Source organism: Equus quagga, chromosome 10 (assembly GCF_021613505.1).
Source record: "Equus quagga isolate Etosha38 chromosome 10, UCLA_HA_Equagga_1.0, whole genome shotgun sequence".
NCBI lineage: Eukaryota > Metazoa > Chordata > Mammalia > Perissodactyla > Equidae > Equus > Equus quagga.
The window spans coordinates 105,293,547-105,309,200 of NC_060276.1; positions in this window are offsets into that span (position 1 = coordinate 105,293,547).

Here is a 15,654-nt window from a genome sequence, read left to right on the forward strand (position 1 = left end):
AACATTTGAAAATAAAAATATAGGAGAAAATCTCCATGATATAGGGCTAAACACAGAGTTCTTAGTCTTGACACAAAAAGCATGATCTATAAAAGGAAAAATTGATAAATATGACTACTTCAAGCTTAAAAGCTATTCCTCCACAAAAGCCCCTGTTCAGAGGATGAAAAGATAAGCTACAGACTGGAGAAAATATTTTTAAACCATACTCTGATAGAAGACTAGTATCCAGAATATGTAAAGAATTCTCAAAACTCAACGTTAAAAAACAAACAATCCAATTAAAAAATGGGCAAAAGACATGAACAAACTTTCATTGACAAGGATATACAGATGGCAAATGGGCACATGAACAGATATTCAACTTCATTAGCCATTAGAGAAATGCAAATTAAAACCACAATGAGATATAACTATGCACTTAGCAGAATGGCTAGAATTTTTAAAGTTCCAACCCCAAATGCTAATAAGTATTTGGAGAAACTGGATGTCTCATACATGGCTAGTGGGAAAATAAAATAGCACAGCCGCTCTAGAAAACAGTTTGGCAGTTTCTTATAAAAACTAAACCTGCAATTACTATATGACCCAACAATTGCACTCTTTGGCATTTACTTCAGAGAAATGGAAATCTATGCTCAAACAAAAACCTATGTAAACAAATATTCACAGAAGTTTTTTGGTAACAGCCAAAACTGTATACAACGCAGATGTCCTTCAACAAGTAAATGGTTAAACAAACTGTGGTGCATCCAAACCATGGAATACTACTCAGCAATTTAAAAACACAAGACTGTTTTTATACACAGCAACTTAGATGGATATTCAGGGAATTATACTGAGTGAAAAAAGTCAATCCAAAAATATTACATGCTTTACGATTTCATTCATATAACATTATTAAAATGATAAAATTAAAGAAGTAGAGAACAGATTAGTGGTTGTCAGGGGTCAGGGACTGAGGGAAGGGTGGGTGGGAGGTGAATTTGGTTATAAATGGGGAACATGATTTCCTTGTAATGATGGAAGTGTTTTGTATTTTGACCATGGTGGTGGATACCAAACCTACACATGATAAATTTGAATAGAAGTAAATATAGGCACACACACACAAACTCACACAAATGAGTACAAGTAAAATGGGAAATTTGAACAATGTTGGTAAAACCAATCAATGTCAATGTCTTGGTTATGATATTGCACTATTGCATTACAAGATATTATCCTTGGGGCAAACTGGGTAAATGATGCACGGGATCTCTGTATTATTTTTCACAAGTGCATGTAAATCCCCAATCATCTAAAAATAAAAAGTTTGATTTAAGCAAATTGAAGTTATTGTTTGCCTATCTTCAAGCTTCCAGTCTTACATGTAAAAAGCCAAATGCCATTCTGATCCCCAATTCTTCTCTGCCTTAAAGGTGGTGAAATCTTCCCCATGTTGTGTTGTGAAATTTCATGATTGTGCTTGTCAGTATTCATCCACTCTGCTGGGAAGTTACTTGGTCCTTTCAATCTGGAAACTCATATTCTTCTGTTCAGGAGAAATTTCTTGATCACTTTTGAGTATTTCCTGTCTTCGATTTTCTTGACTTCTTTCTGAGATTCAAATTATTCCAATAACTGGTTCTCTTCACCTAATTTTTCCCTCTTTGTTTTTCTTCTATTTTGCATGTTTTTTGTCTTTTTGCTCAACTTTATGGTAGATATTCTTTACCTGAACTTTCAACTCTTCAATTGTTTTTTTATTTCTTCTATCGTATTTTTAGTTTCCAAAAGTTCATTTTTATTTTCTCAACATTCTTTTATTTTTAAATAGCATCCTGTTTTTGTTTCATATATGCAGAATATAATATCTGGTTAATTTTTCTTCTGCTTGTATATTTTCTATTTCCTACAAGATATTTTCTTGTTTATTCATTTTGTCTCTCTCTTTCATGATAGAGGCTCAATATCAATATTCTCAGATATCTCGTAATTCTTATTTGTGTTTCTCAGTCATCTAAACTAACTAAAAATTCTGATGAGGTAGGGTGGCAATTATTGACTGTGACGTTATTATAGGCAAGTCTGAGTTGGGCCACTTATGTGGAGAACCCTTGATATCATGGTTTTATGTCCTTTCTTCTTTTCCTGATCCAAAACCTCAGAAAATAATCCTTTAATCTACGGTATTGAGGATATAGCCCTTGATGCCAGATTTTGGGGAAATGAGTAGGGAGCTTCATTTTCAGTATGTAGACTTTCACTTAATCCACTTGTGTTGTTGTTTTATATCTTTGCCCCCAGCTGTGTCTAATATCTTCTGGGTTCTGTATTTTTCTTTCTTCAAATCATAGATGATTATCCCTTTAATTATCTCCTGGGATGCCAAAAGTGTTCTTCACCAGCCCTAATGATAGGAGGATATCTAGGAAATGTAAGTGCTTTATATTCTAACATATCCTTCTGTTTTCAGTCTCACCTACACTCCTAGTTCCAGAAATACTAGGATTGCTTATTACTCAGTATACATCTGTTGCTTCTTGCCTTTCCCCACTACCCTAGGATTCAGCTTTCTTGGGTCTGCAGAGAAAAATTCTGCTCATCATTCTGGTTTCACACTTTTAAAATTTCCTTTCTGTTGTCTTCTCTTTCATTCAATTTCTCTTTGTGAATTTATGCTTTTAAAAATCCTTTACTGATGTTTAAGTTGACTTTGGGGAAAAGTACATGTAAAGCGTATCTTCAATCTGCCATTTTACCAGGACATCTAGAGATACAATTTTCTACTCTCCAAACTGGCAAAAAAATTAAAGTTTGATTATGTCAAGTTTTGGTGAAACAACTGGAACATTTATACACTGCTCATGGAAGTATAAATTAATATTACTGCTTTAGGAAACAGTTTGGCATCACCTATTAAACTGAAAGATGTCTATAACCAATAGCACAGAAACTTAATCATAAAAATATTTCAAACAGAAAATTATATACATAGAGTAAAAACATAATAATAAAAAACTCTCATGTACCTATGACCCAGTCTAATAAAATGAATATTACCACACAAGTGAAGCTCCCTGCGTGTCTTTCTTTTTTTCACTAATATCCTTTTCCTTTAGCTCTAGAAGTAACCACAACTTGAAAAAGATATTATTTGTGAAAGCAGTTGAACTAAACATAAGCAGCTTTAGAATATAGTTCCCGTAAAGCAGTGTTTCTGCACTTGAATAAAGAATATTAAGGTCCAAGGCTTGTAAAAGAGTTTTTAAAATAAATGCAGCATTCTGCATCACCTTTTATTTTATAGTATATCAAATATGGATATTTTTTCAAGATGCAAAAGTAACATCAAAGTGACTCTTTGGCCAGCCTGCAGAATAATCTTTAAGACTGTCTTGATACAGTTAGAATGGTAGGAATGTTGACTTTTTTAATCCCAGGAGACCAACGAAATCTAGTCCACGTTTTCCATCCATTAAAGACATGGAACGTTTCTGCAAGAGACTGCCATGAGGAAAAACATCACTCTGCTTTCAATTACTGAATTGAGTTTCCTATAACTCCCAAACTATCTTCATTTGTTTTATTTTATAATTGCTTTGAATACTCAAAAAAAGTAACAAAGATTCAAAAGAGCAGAAATCGCAACACTGTATTGACCATTCTGGGTCATATTCTCCAAACCAAATGTCAGATCATGCCCTTCTTAGCACTAAGAGGGAATAATTCTGGTGCAAAACTTGATTACATGAATACCTTTAAGTTATGTATGAAGCATTCGCTGAAACATTCTGAAAGCTCCCATTAAATTCACAGTTAATGCTTACCTCATGTGAGTGGAGAAATATAAAATACATTCTCAAGCATAAAAAGTGTCCAGTTTCAGATGAATGACATATTCATGCATTATCTTCTCCTTTAAAACTGAGAAGTAACATTTGTTTGTCTGTCTTTACTTTTATTTCCCTAACTTAAAAAAATAAATACAACATCTTAAAAGAGTTTAAACACTTTATATTAAATACCTGTTTGCTAATTTGAAGGAGATGTTAGAAAATATTTTCTGTCAGTAAAAGCGATATTATAATTTTCCAATTATAATTTCCCAACTGCTTCTCTTTTTTTGTAGACTCATGAAATGTTTCCATATCTTTGAATTAGTATGCAAAGTCCTAAGCTATATCAGCTTAGAGTTTTGGATAGTGGCGTTTTAATTTCCTTTGAAAGTTACATTTAATTCATGTATATATGTATCCCGTAATCTTCTTCTAGAAAAGAACCTCAATCTGGGCTAAAGGGGAAGGTATAATTCTAAGAGAGAAGGAATCTGAGGTTTTGGCCAAAATTTCTACTTACAAGTAAAGATATCAAGACATGACAGGATCATATCAACCTTCCTCCTCAGGCATGCAAATGCCAATAATAATATACTAATAATAGCTAACATTTATTCCACTTGCATGTTCTTCCATCGTTTTATGTACATCATTTCACTTAATCACAACAAAGGCTCTATGAAGCAAGAGGGTTGGATTGTCTGTTATCAACTTGTCTCCATTACCACCCCCTTCTAACTTCTCCTAGTGCATTGCAGAGAAGAAAATGGAAACTACATTTTCCAGAATTCTGTCTCTATGTTTTGTTCCAGGGTTGAGTCTGCCAAAAAGAAAGATCGAGGAGATTTTGGGAGAGGTGTGAACAAACACGAAATTCACAGAGCTTCTGGGGGGAGCCCTTGAGAACTACTCACCTTACTGCTGCAAGTTAAGATGGTTGTTGGCATCTCTCAGAGATTCTTTGCCTTGTAGCAGTTTCCAAGTTAGTTCTTAAGAACCACTGCTTGGGTGCTTCATAGTGAGACTTTTGCTGACCGCTTCCCTAAACTTTGCTTCCCTAGAGCTTCCAACGTTCTAAAAGTTTCTCATTTCCTGTATTAAAACTTTTCACCCTTGAAATACATAGAGCAAGTTCTATGTTCCTGGCTGTAAGTGGAAAGAAGAAAATGCCATTGGAACTTGACATCTTTCAAGATGTACATCTGTGTATGGAGAATGAGCCAAACCCCATGGGAGGAGAGAAGACTGCTGGGCAGGTGGAGAAAGCTCTGAATATTTAACAAAGTATACTTAAGAGAGTATAGAGCACAAGCTTCCCCCAAAGACTAACCACAGCCAGTTCTACCTAAGTTCTCCTTATCTTCCACTGTCAGGATTGGCAGCCACCTAGAGATGAATAGACAGAAACATGTAGCTATCACATTATTGCTCTAAGTGGGTGAAAACGAACTTTCCTCACTCAAGTCAAGAAGAAATTACCCACAGTGTATTCAAGCCAATAGAAGGTCTTGACCAGTGATTCTCAAAGGTGGGATAGGCTCTACCACCTCCTAGGGTGCATTTGGGAAAACTCTTCTGACTCAGTTGTAGGCCACATTGCTTTCTACGGCCTCACCTCAAGAATCGTGTAACTGCACTTTCATTGAATTTTATTGGTTACAAGCAAGTCACAGAGACCAGCCCAGATTCAAGGGGATGGGACATATAGATCCTTCTCTCCATGGGAAATGTGTCAAAGGATTTGCAGACATGTTTTAAAACTACCAGACTACTCTATCTAAAATTACTCCTACTCTCAACATTCCTGACCTCTCTTCTCTGACTTAACTTTTTCAAAGCACTGAATATTATCTGATATGCAATATTATACACCTTCCCTCATCAAAATGTAAACTCCGTGAGGATAGGGATTATTCTGTTTTGTTTACTAGTGCATCCTCAGCACCTAGAACAGTGCCTGCCACATAGAAAGCACTCAAATATATTTGTAGAATGAATGAATGAATTCTCCACATTAACTTATAATATCTCCAAAAAAATAGTTTTGTAGCTTTCCCAAGTTTTCTATTGATAACTGCTCTAATGACGCTACTGGCAAAATAGAAAACAAGCAAGTCATTATGTGATGAATTTGATCAAAATAACATAGTCACGAACTTGGATAACTAAAGCCAAATTTTCTTTCCTATTAAATTTGGAAATTATTTGCTTATTGCTCCAATAAGGCCCTCCACCATTATTGATTCATATTTATATCGTCCACTTATTTCTAAAAGTAATTAAGTTGGCCTCTGATAAAAGTGCCTTGCCCATTTCTCTTTGTAATCCAGGGAAATAAATCTAGAGTCGTTCCAAGGAAGTAGAAATAGGAGAAAACAAGACAGAGTTGTGCTCATTGTTTAGGTGAAGCAATGTAAGCTACATTCTGGGTGAAATCAGTCAGTAAAAGGATAAATGAGGCCATGGTATCACAAAAGTCAATTGGACGACTTTGCCAGAGGTTACTTCCAGTCATTTCAACCAGTATTTCTGGATATTACTCATGTTGCTACCACCATCAAGCCATAGTAACTTAGTTGTCCAGAGCTGCATGTTTTAACTTGACCAAGCCAGAACAAATACATTTTCTGCTATTTCACAGATGTGTATACACTTGAGAAAATGTGAAAAATTTAGGCAACTAGATAGATCTGTAAAATGAAGAACGTTGGATGCAGACACACACACCTAGGACTTAGTAAGATTCTGCCACTTCTAACTATAAAACACGTGAGAAAGAATGTTAACCTTTGTCTCCTCATCTGTAAAATGCCTATCATAATACCTTCCTCTTAGAGTTTTGTAAGGGTTAGATGAATAATGTGCCTAAAGCCCATAGCACACAGCCTGGCACATAGTAGCACTCAATACATGATAACTGTTATTGCTAGTGGTAAGAAGTTTAAAAAGAAGTGATGCTTTTTCTCAAAATATCCAGATGAAGCAAAATTGGTTCTGCGAATTTGAATATTCTGATAACGGCCACTGTCTTCTGGTTTCTTTCACTGCAGAGAAACAGTTGTGATTAAGAAATGTGCGTATAAGCCTTAAACCCAGGCCTCTCCAGTCTGATGTTACTGTTACAACCTCACTAGGCCACTTTGTATCAGGAACAAGCTGTAGATCTGGGAAGATGAAAGGGATTCCTGCTATTATTTCTTGATCAAAGATATCAGCACCATTCTGCAGATATTTTCAAATTCATTTTCTCATCATTCTAGCCACAGAGGTAATGTGGATTGCTTCACTGAAAGAAAACTGTGGGGTTTTGCCCTGCTGTGAGTAGTTATGTTCTTTAAACTTTATGGGAATATGTATAGTCATGGAGTTTAAATCTCCCTTGAGTCGTTTCTTTGTCTGCCTTGGCATGCTCTGTGCTGATACTTTCCAGCTGCATGCTAATGAACTGAGCAATGAGGGAAGAAGGGTGCCCAGGAAAGGCACATGGCTTGACTCCACAGCTATGTGAAACTAATGCCCGTGTCAATTACCTCTGGTTAATAAGCCCTTCCCTCCTTGCCTGACTAGTTTTGACACTGAACATGTACCTACATTTAGTTAAATCCCTCTTTTTTTAAAAGTGAAGATAAAGAGGTTTAATCATTCTTTTGCTATAAGAAAGCATTTCAAATCACTTTACTGCTCAAATATAAATGAAACTGACAAAAGTTTTATTCAGGATTTTAATTTTCAAGTCCCTCCAAAAATGTGTATGTCCTAGAATGATACACTTCTGATTCATTCACAGCTAGCTGTTTTATATGGAGCATGCTCAGGTTTAGAAGAAAACATGCTTGCAGAATAGCTCTGGGTTCTGGGGAACACAGGTTAAAAGTCACTTGAGATCAGGGCCATCAACTTTATTTCACTCAAGTTACTTTCTCTTTGAACACGTTGATACTAAAAGAGTAAAAATGAGAGATTTTAAGACTATAAAACAGGATTCTATTTTTCCCTTAACGCTAGGAAAACACACCGCAAATAAAGAAGCTTCTTTTATCTCCAAAACCCAAGAACATAGTGAATTTTTTCGAATTAGTATTTATGTGTCCCTCCATATTAATTGGGTTCTCTCTATGGCCTTAAAACAGAGAATATTCAAGCATGGATAACCATCAGTTCAAAGGTAAACCACAGATATTTATAATTTATTCATCATGTGTATCTGTTTTTCGTAAAAGCCCACTACTCTTTTTACTCTTTCCAGCAGCAATGCTTTCTTATATGCTTTGTAAGAAGGATTCATGGGAATCTGTTTCATTGATAAATACTTTAACCACTCCATCAAAGATAGAAGACCACTGCTTCTCCTATAATTTTCATAGTGTTTAATTGAAGAGTAATCTGGATTCTAATTAATGAATTATCTAACATGCTGTTGCTACTTGCAACTCTTCACAAATCCCTATCTGTGTTTTCTATATGCTTTGGTTGACGTATACGTAACTGGATGGATAATTGATCATTTCTTTGGCTGGTGTGATGGAGATTGATTTTTCAGCTCCAAGGTAACTTTGGAAAAAGAACTTCACTAAAGGAACATGTTTTAGAGTCTAATTACATCTATTTTCTGCTTCTAAATATACTTTATTTTTTCTAAACCCACATTATACACATAAGTCAAGTATAAAGTAAAACCACTTTTAGGTTTTGAAACATTTTATGTGGGCTTGAATTTCACGCAGAAATTGAAGTGTGGGGACATAATCACTGAACCATTTGAAAGGGTGGATTTTTATCCCTCCTCCTTGACAAACATGGGTAATACTTTACCAGGGACAAAAAAAATGCTGGCAAAATTCAGTGGAGGATACATTTACATAATGCATCTTTTAACAAGGGAATGAGTGAGGGCATACGTGACAATGCTAGCATGATGTTCTCTCCCTCCTGTCAATTATCCTTGAGTCACCCTGCAATTTAAGCTTTAGGTCAATAAAATGAATTTCAAAGCAAAAGCCTTCAGCACCATGGAGGAATTAACCCTGTGGGGTTGCTTCTAAAAAGCAATGAATTTTCCATTGCTTTTACCTCATGCAATAATTTTTTTTTTCAATTTTTGCCTTCCATCAAAAGGGTCCCTTATTCACATTTAATTCCATTTCTTGATAAGAATTCATTTCTATAAACAAATACTTCTTTTCTTCAAATAGAATAAAAACCAAGAACTTAAATTGCAATTTTTAAAGTAGAGGATATATGTATCAAATCCCTATCAAATATTTGCAAGTAATGTTTTGGGTTGAACATCATAATATTTTGTATATTTCTTTCCAATTTCCTATGCCATGCAATATGCTGTCTTCCTACGCCAAAAGACAATTAATTTTGCATGGAGAGGAATGGAGGCTTAAATTGACTCTTCAATAGTTGGGAATAATCTGAAACCATCTTGTTATCTTTCTTTAACAAATTCACTTTTTTTTTTACCTTCCCCCGAAAAGAAGTGCAAACCAATCACTTCCATTTTTCTTTCACTTACGTGGGGTCACCAAGTTGGTTGTTTTTTAACTTTTTACTTTAGAGGAATTTTAGAGGTACAGAAAAATTACAAAGAGAGTTCCCATATACCCTATACCCAGTTTCCCCTGTTATTAATACATTACGTTGTATGGTACATTTGCTATAATTAATGAACCAATATTGATATATTATTATTAATTAAAGTCCATACTTTATTCAGATTTCTTTGGTTTGTATCTAATGTCCTTTTCCAGTTCCAGGATCCCATCCAGTATACCACATTACATTTAGTCACCATGTCTCCTTGGGCTCCTCTAAGTTGTGACAGTTCTTCAGATTCACTTGTTTTTGATGACCTTGAGAATCTTGAGAATTACTGATCTGATATTTTGTATAATGTTCCTCAGTTGGGATTTGTCTGATGTTTTCTTATAATTAGACTGGGGTTACAGGTTTTTGAAAGGAAGATCACAGAGGTAAAGTGTTATCACATAATATCATGGCTATAATATACTATCAATATGACTTATCACTGTTGATGTTGTTCTTGACCACCTGACTGAAGTAGTATTTGTCTCCATTCTAAAGTTACTCTTCTTTCCCTCTTTCTATATTTTCTATACTACAATTTTTGAAAGGAAGTCACCATGCGCAGCTGATACTTAAGAAGTAGAGAGTAATGCTGCATAAATTGAGGGTGGAATATCTGCATAAATTAGTTGGAATTCTTCTGCATGGGAGATTTGTCTTTTCCATTTAGTTATTTACTCAATCATGTATATTCAGAATAGACTTGTGGATATTTATATTATAGTTTAGGTTATAATCCAATATTTATGTATCTATTTGTTTACTTATTTGCTCAAATTGCTTCATCTTTTGGCCATTTGAAGCTCTTTCAGTTGGCCCCTGTGTCCCTTTGACATATCCAAATCATTGTGGGTGGCTTTTTTCTTTTTTTCTTACTTGTTTACTTTCTTGTACTATAAGATGCTCCAGCCTCATCTATTTCACCTGCCCAAATCCTATAATCAGCCATTTCTCTAAGGAACCCTGGTTCCGTTTATCAGAGAATGGTATTAGAAACCAAGAGCTGGGTGCCAGGTGTGCTAATTGCTACTGAGGTGTCATTGCTTCTATGCTCTCTCAACTGTCAGAGTAAGGAAACACACATCTGTATCCCAATCTAGGTGTATGTACATATCTGTAATTATTTCTATGTAACCATCTGTATCTATATCAATCTGAACATGAATTAATACTGATGTCCCCAGCTCTAATCAATTACCATGAAAATCATTTTAACTTCTTTTACTTGCTTATCAGTAAACTCCCACTCCAACAGTGTGAAACCTAATTCCCACCATCTGCCATCTATTTACTTCATTGTTCAATTCCAGTATACATATGTGGTAGTATCAGATTTCTTAACCCATACCTCCATAGGAAAAAACTTTATCAACCAGAGTGCAATGAGAATGTACAGTTTCTTTTGCCTTTAATCTCACAGATTCTGCTAATTTCCAAAGTATCTTAAGTCTCCACCTTCCTCCTCCTCCTTCAGTGAAGTTGTTTCATACATTTGTAGCACAGATTATTTTGTCACATTATGCATTGTATCCTGGAATTCCTAGACCTCCAAAATGATTTTGGTTTTAATTTGGACAAATTAAGGTTCACTCTGCGCTGTAAATTTTCATGGATTTTGATAAATTCATGTGTCACATATGCACTATTATGATATCATATAGAGAATAGTTTCACTTTCCATAAAAAATCACCTGTGCTTCATCTATTCAACCCTGGAAACCACTGGACTGCTTAACATCTCTATAATTTTGCCTTTTTCAGAAAGTCTTATATTTGGGAATCATTTAGGATTGGAATAAGATTGGCTCCTTTTAGTTACCAATATGCATTTAAGATTCATCCATGTCTTTTCATGGTTTGATAGCTCATATCTTTTTATCATTGGATAATATTCTATTATATTGATGTATCAAGTTTTGTTTATTCATTCACCTATTGAAGAACATCCTGTTTGTTTCCAGTTTTTTGGCAAGTATGAATAAAGCTGCTATGAACCTTCACACGCCAATTTTTGTGTAGATATAAGTTTTCAAATTAATTTGGTAAATACTAGGAGCACAATCACTGGAAGGCTATGGTTAGCTTTGGACAACACTGTCTTCAGAAATGGTTGTAACATTACACAGCAATGATCGAGATCTCCTGTTACTTCACATCCTCACCAGCTGTTGGTATTGTCAGTTTTTTTTATTCTAACCATTCTTTATTTTCCCCAGCTTTATTGAGATATATTTGACATATAACATTGTGTAAGTTTAAGGTATACATATGATGATTTGATATACATTTATATTGTGAAATGATTACCACGATAAGGTTAGTAACACATCCATTACCTCACATAGTTACCTTTGTATGTGTGTGTGTGGTGAGAATATTTAAGATCTACTCTCTTAGTAACTTTCAAGTATACAATACAGTATTGTTAACTAATTTAACCATGCTGTCCATTAGGTCCTCAGAATTTATTCATCTAGCCATTCTAATAGGTATATGGTGGATGACATTTTGGTTTTAATTTGCAATTTCCTAATGACAAATGGTATTGAGCATCTTTTCATGTGCTTATTTACCAACTGTATATCTTCTTGTTAAGGTGTCTGTTCAGATCTTTAGCCCAGCAGAAGTATTTAATTTCAATTGAGTTCAACTTATCCACTTTTTTCTTTTATAGATTAGGCTTTTGATGTCGTATCTAAAGCTTTTCACCAAACCCAAGGTCACCTAGATTTTCCACATTTCCTTCCAAAAGTTTTATAGTTTTCTGTTTTCTAGTCAAATCTATGATCCACTTTGATTTATTTTTTGCAAAAGGTGTTGGGTCTGTGGCTAGATTCATTATTATTACTATTATTATTTTTGCATATGGATGCCCAATTATTCCAGCACCATTTGTTAAAAAGATTATCCTTTCGTCATTAATTGCCTTTAATCCTTTGTCAGAGATCAGTTGCTATATTTGTGTGGGTATATTTCTGGGGTCTCTAGTCTCTAGATAAAAACCATTTATCTATTGGTGTATTACTTTACCAATACCATGCCATCTTGATTACTGTAGCTTTATAGTAAGTCTTGAAATTGGGTAGTGTGAGTCCTCCAAGTTGTTCTTGTTCTTCAGTATTGTATTGGCTATTCTAGGTCTTTTGTCTCTCTATATAAACTTTAGAATCAAATTGTCAATATCTACAAAAAGTCTTTATGGGATTTTGATGGGGATTTTATTGAATCTATAGAACAATTTAAGAAGAATTGACATCTTAATAATATTGTCTTCCAATTCATGAACATACAATATCTCTCCATTTATTTAGATCATTTTTATTTCTTTCTTTGGAGTTTTGTAGTTTTCTGCATGTACAACTTATACAATTTTTTTCAGACATACCTAATTGTTTCATTTTTTCTTAGTGTTATTGGAAATGGTATTTTTTAAAATTTTAATTCCAGTTGTTCATTGCTCACACACTGGAATCAATTGATTTTTGTATATTAAACTTGTATCCTGCACCTTTGATATATACTCACTTTTAGATCCAGGAGTATTTTTTTTTATCCTTTGGAATTTTCTACAGAATTATGTCATCTGCAAACAAAGACAGTTTTATTTTTTCCTTCCAAATATGTATAACACTGATCTAATTTTCTTGTCTTTTTGCAGTGATTAGGACTTCTAGTATAATGTTGAATAGGAGAGGTGAGAGAGGACATCCTTGCTTTCTTCCCAATCTTGGGGGAAGAGTGTCTGGTTTATCACCATTAAGTATGATATTAGCTGTAGGTGTTTTGTAGTTGTTCTTTACCAGATTTAGAAAGTTCCCTTCTATTTCCAGTTTGCTGAGAGTATTTATCATGAATGGGTATTGAATTTTATCCAATTTTTTTCTGTATCAATTGATATAATAATATGATTTTTCTTATTTAGCCTGTTGATGTGGTGTATTACATTAACGACTTTTTAAATATTGAACTACCTTCACACAGCTAAAATAAATCTCACTTGGCCATAGTGTTAAATTCCTTTTATACATTGTGAAATATTATTTTGAGGATTTTTTTGTCTACTTTCATGAGAGATAACAGTCTTTAGTTTTCCTTTCTTATAATGTTTTTATCTGGTTTTGGTATTAGAATAATGCCGGCCTCATAGAGTGAGTTCTGAAGTGTTCCCTCTGCATCTAATTTCTGGAAGAAATTGTGGAGAATTGGTATCATTTCTTCCTTAAATATTGGGTAGAATTCACACGTGAAACCATCTGAGCCTGATGCTTTTTTTTTGGAATGATATTAATCATTGATCCAATTTCTGTAGAAGATGTATACCTATTTAGATCATCTATTTCTCATTGTATGAATTTTAGTAGTTTGTGTATTTCAATGGATTGGTTGATTTCATCTAAGTTATGAAATTTGGGAGCATAGAGTTACTTATAATATTCCTTTATTATCCTTTTAATGTCCATGGTAATAGTAGTGATGAGTCCCCTTTCATTTCTAATATTGGTAATTTATTGCCTTCTCGCTTTTTTCTTGGTTAGACTGGACAGGTTTATCCACATTTTTCATCTTTTTAGAAAACCGGCTTTTGGTTTCAATGATCTTCTCTATTGTTTTCCTTTTTTCAATTTCATTGATTTCTGCTCTCATTTTTATTATTTGTTTTCTTCTTGCTTTAGGCTTAAATTGCTCTTTTTTCTCATGTTCCTAAAGCAGACACTTACCTAGATTATTGATTTTAGATCTTTCTTCTTTTCTAATATATGCTTTTATTGCTATAAATTTCCCTCTAAGTATTGCTTTTACTGCATCCCACAAATTTTGATAAGTTGTATTTTCATTTTCATTTAGTTCAAAATAGTTTTTAATTTCTCTTGAGTCTTCTTTGACTCTTGTGGTTTTGAGAAGTATGTTGTTTAATTTCCTAATATTTGAGGATTTTCCAGCTATCTTTTTGTTGTTGATTTCTAATTCAATTCCATTGTGGTCTGAGTAGTATGACTCAGAGTATGATACCAATTCTTTTAATTTGTTAATGTGTGTTTTGCAGCCCAACATGTGTTCTGTTTTGAAGAATGTTCCATGTGAACTTGACAAGAATATGTTTTCTGCTGTTGTTAGAAGAAGTACTTCATAAATGTGAATTAGATCAAGTTGATCAACCTATTCTTACCTATTTTCTGGCTGCTTGACCTATCAGTTACTGACAGAGGCAAATCTTGAAGTCCCTATTTCTTCTTTCAGTTCTGAAAGTTTCTGCCTCATATATTTGACCCTCTCTTGTTAGGTACGTAGGCATTTACTATTGCTATCTCTTCTTAGAGAATTTATTTCTTTCTTGTTAGGTAGTGCCCTTCATTATCCTTGTTAATTTTCTTATTCTGAAGTCTGTTTTATCTTAAATTAACGTAGCTACTCCACCTTTTTCTATTAGTGTTAGTATAGTATATATTTCTCCATCGATTTATTTTTAACCTATCTGAGTATACTTATAGTGGGTGTCTTATAGACAATATATAGTTGAGTCTTTTTTCTAATCCATTCTGACAATCTCTGTCTTTTAATTGATGTTTTTATACTATTCACATTTAAAGTGATTATTGATGTAGTTGGATTAATATCTACCATATTTATAACTGCTTTCTATTGATTTTATTTTCATTTCCTTTTTGCTCTTCTTTTTTCTGCTTTCTCTGCTTTTAATTGATCATTTTATATGATTCTGTTGCATCTTCACTCTTAACATATCAATTATATTTACTTTTATAAAGTTTTAGCAGTTTTTCTAGAGCTTGCTATATATATTTTTAACTAACATAAATTTACCTTCAAATAACACTATAGTGCTTCAGTTGTATTGCAAGTATGTCATAACTAAGTATTCTCGATTCCTCCCTCACTTCCTTTATGATATTGCTGTCATTCAGTTCACTTATCCGTTGTTACCATCCATTGTTACTAGTAGTACTTTACACAAAGAATTATACTTTAGTTCAATAAGGAATGTAAAAAATAAAATTTTTTGTCTTCCTTTATTCCTTCTTTGACACTCTTCCTTTCTTTATTTTGATCTAAGTTTCTGACTTATATCATCTTCCTTCTCCCTGAAGAACTTCTTTTAATATTTCTTGCAAGGCAGGTCTGCTGGTCATGAATTCTCTCAGTTACTGTTTGTATGAGAAAGTTTTTATTTCTCTTTCACTTTTGAAGGATAATTTTCTGGATATAGAATCGTGTGTTGGTGTTT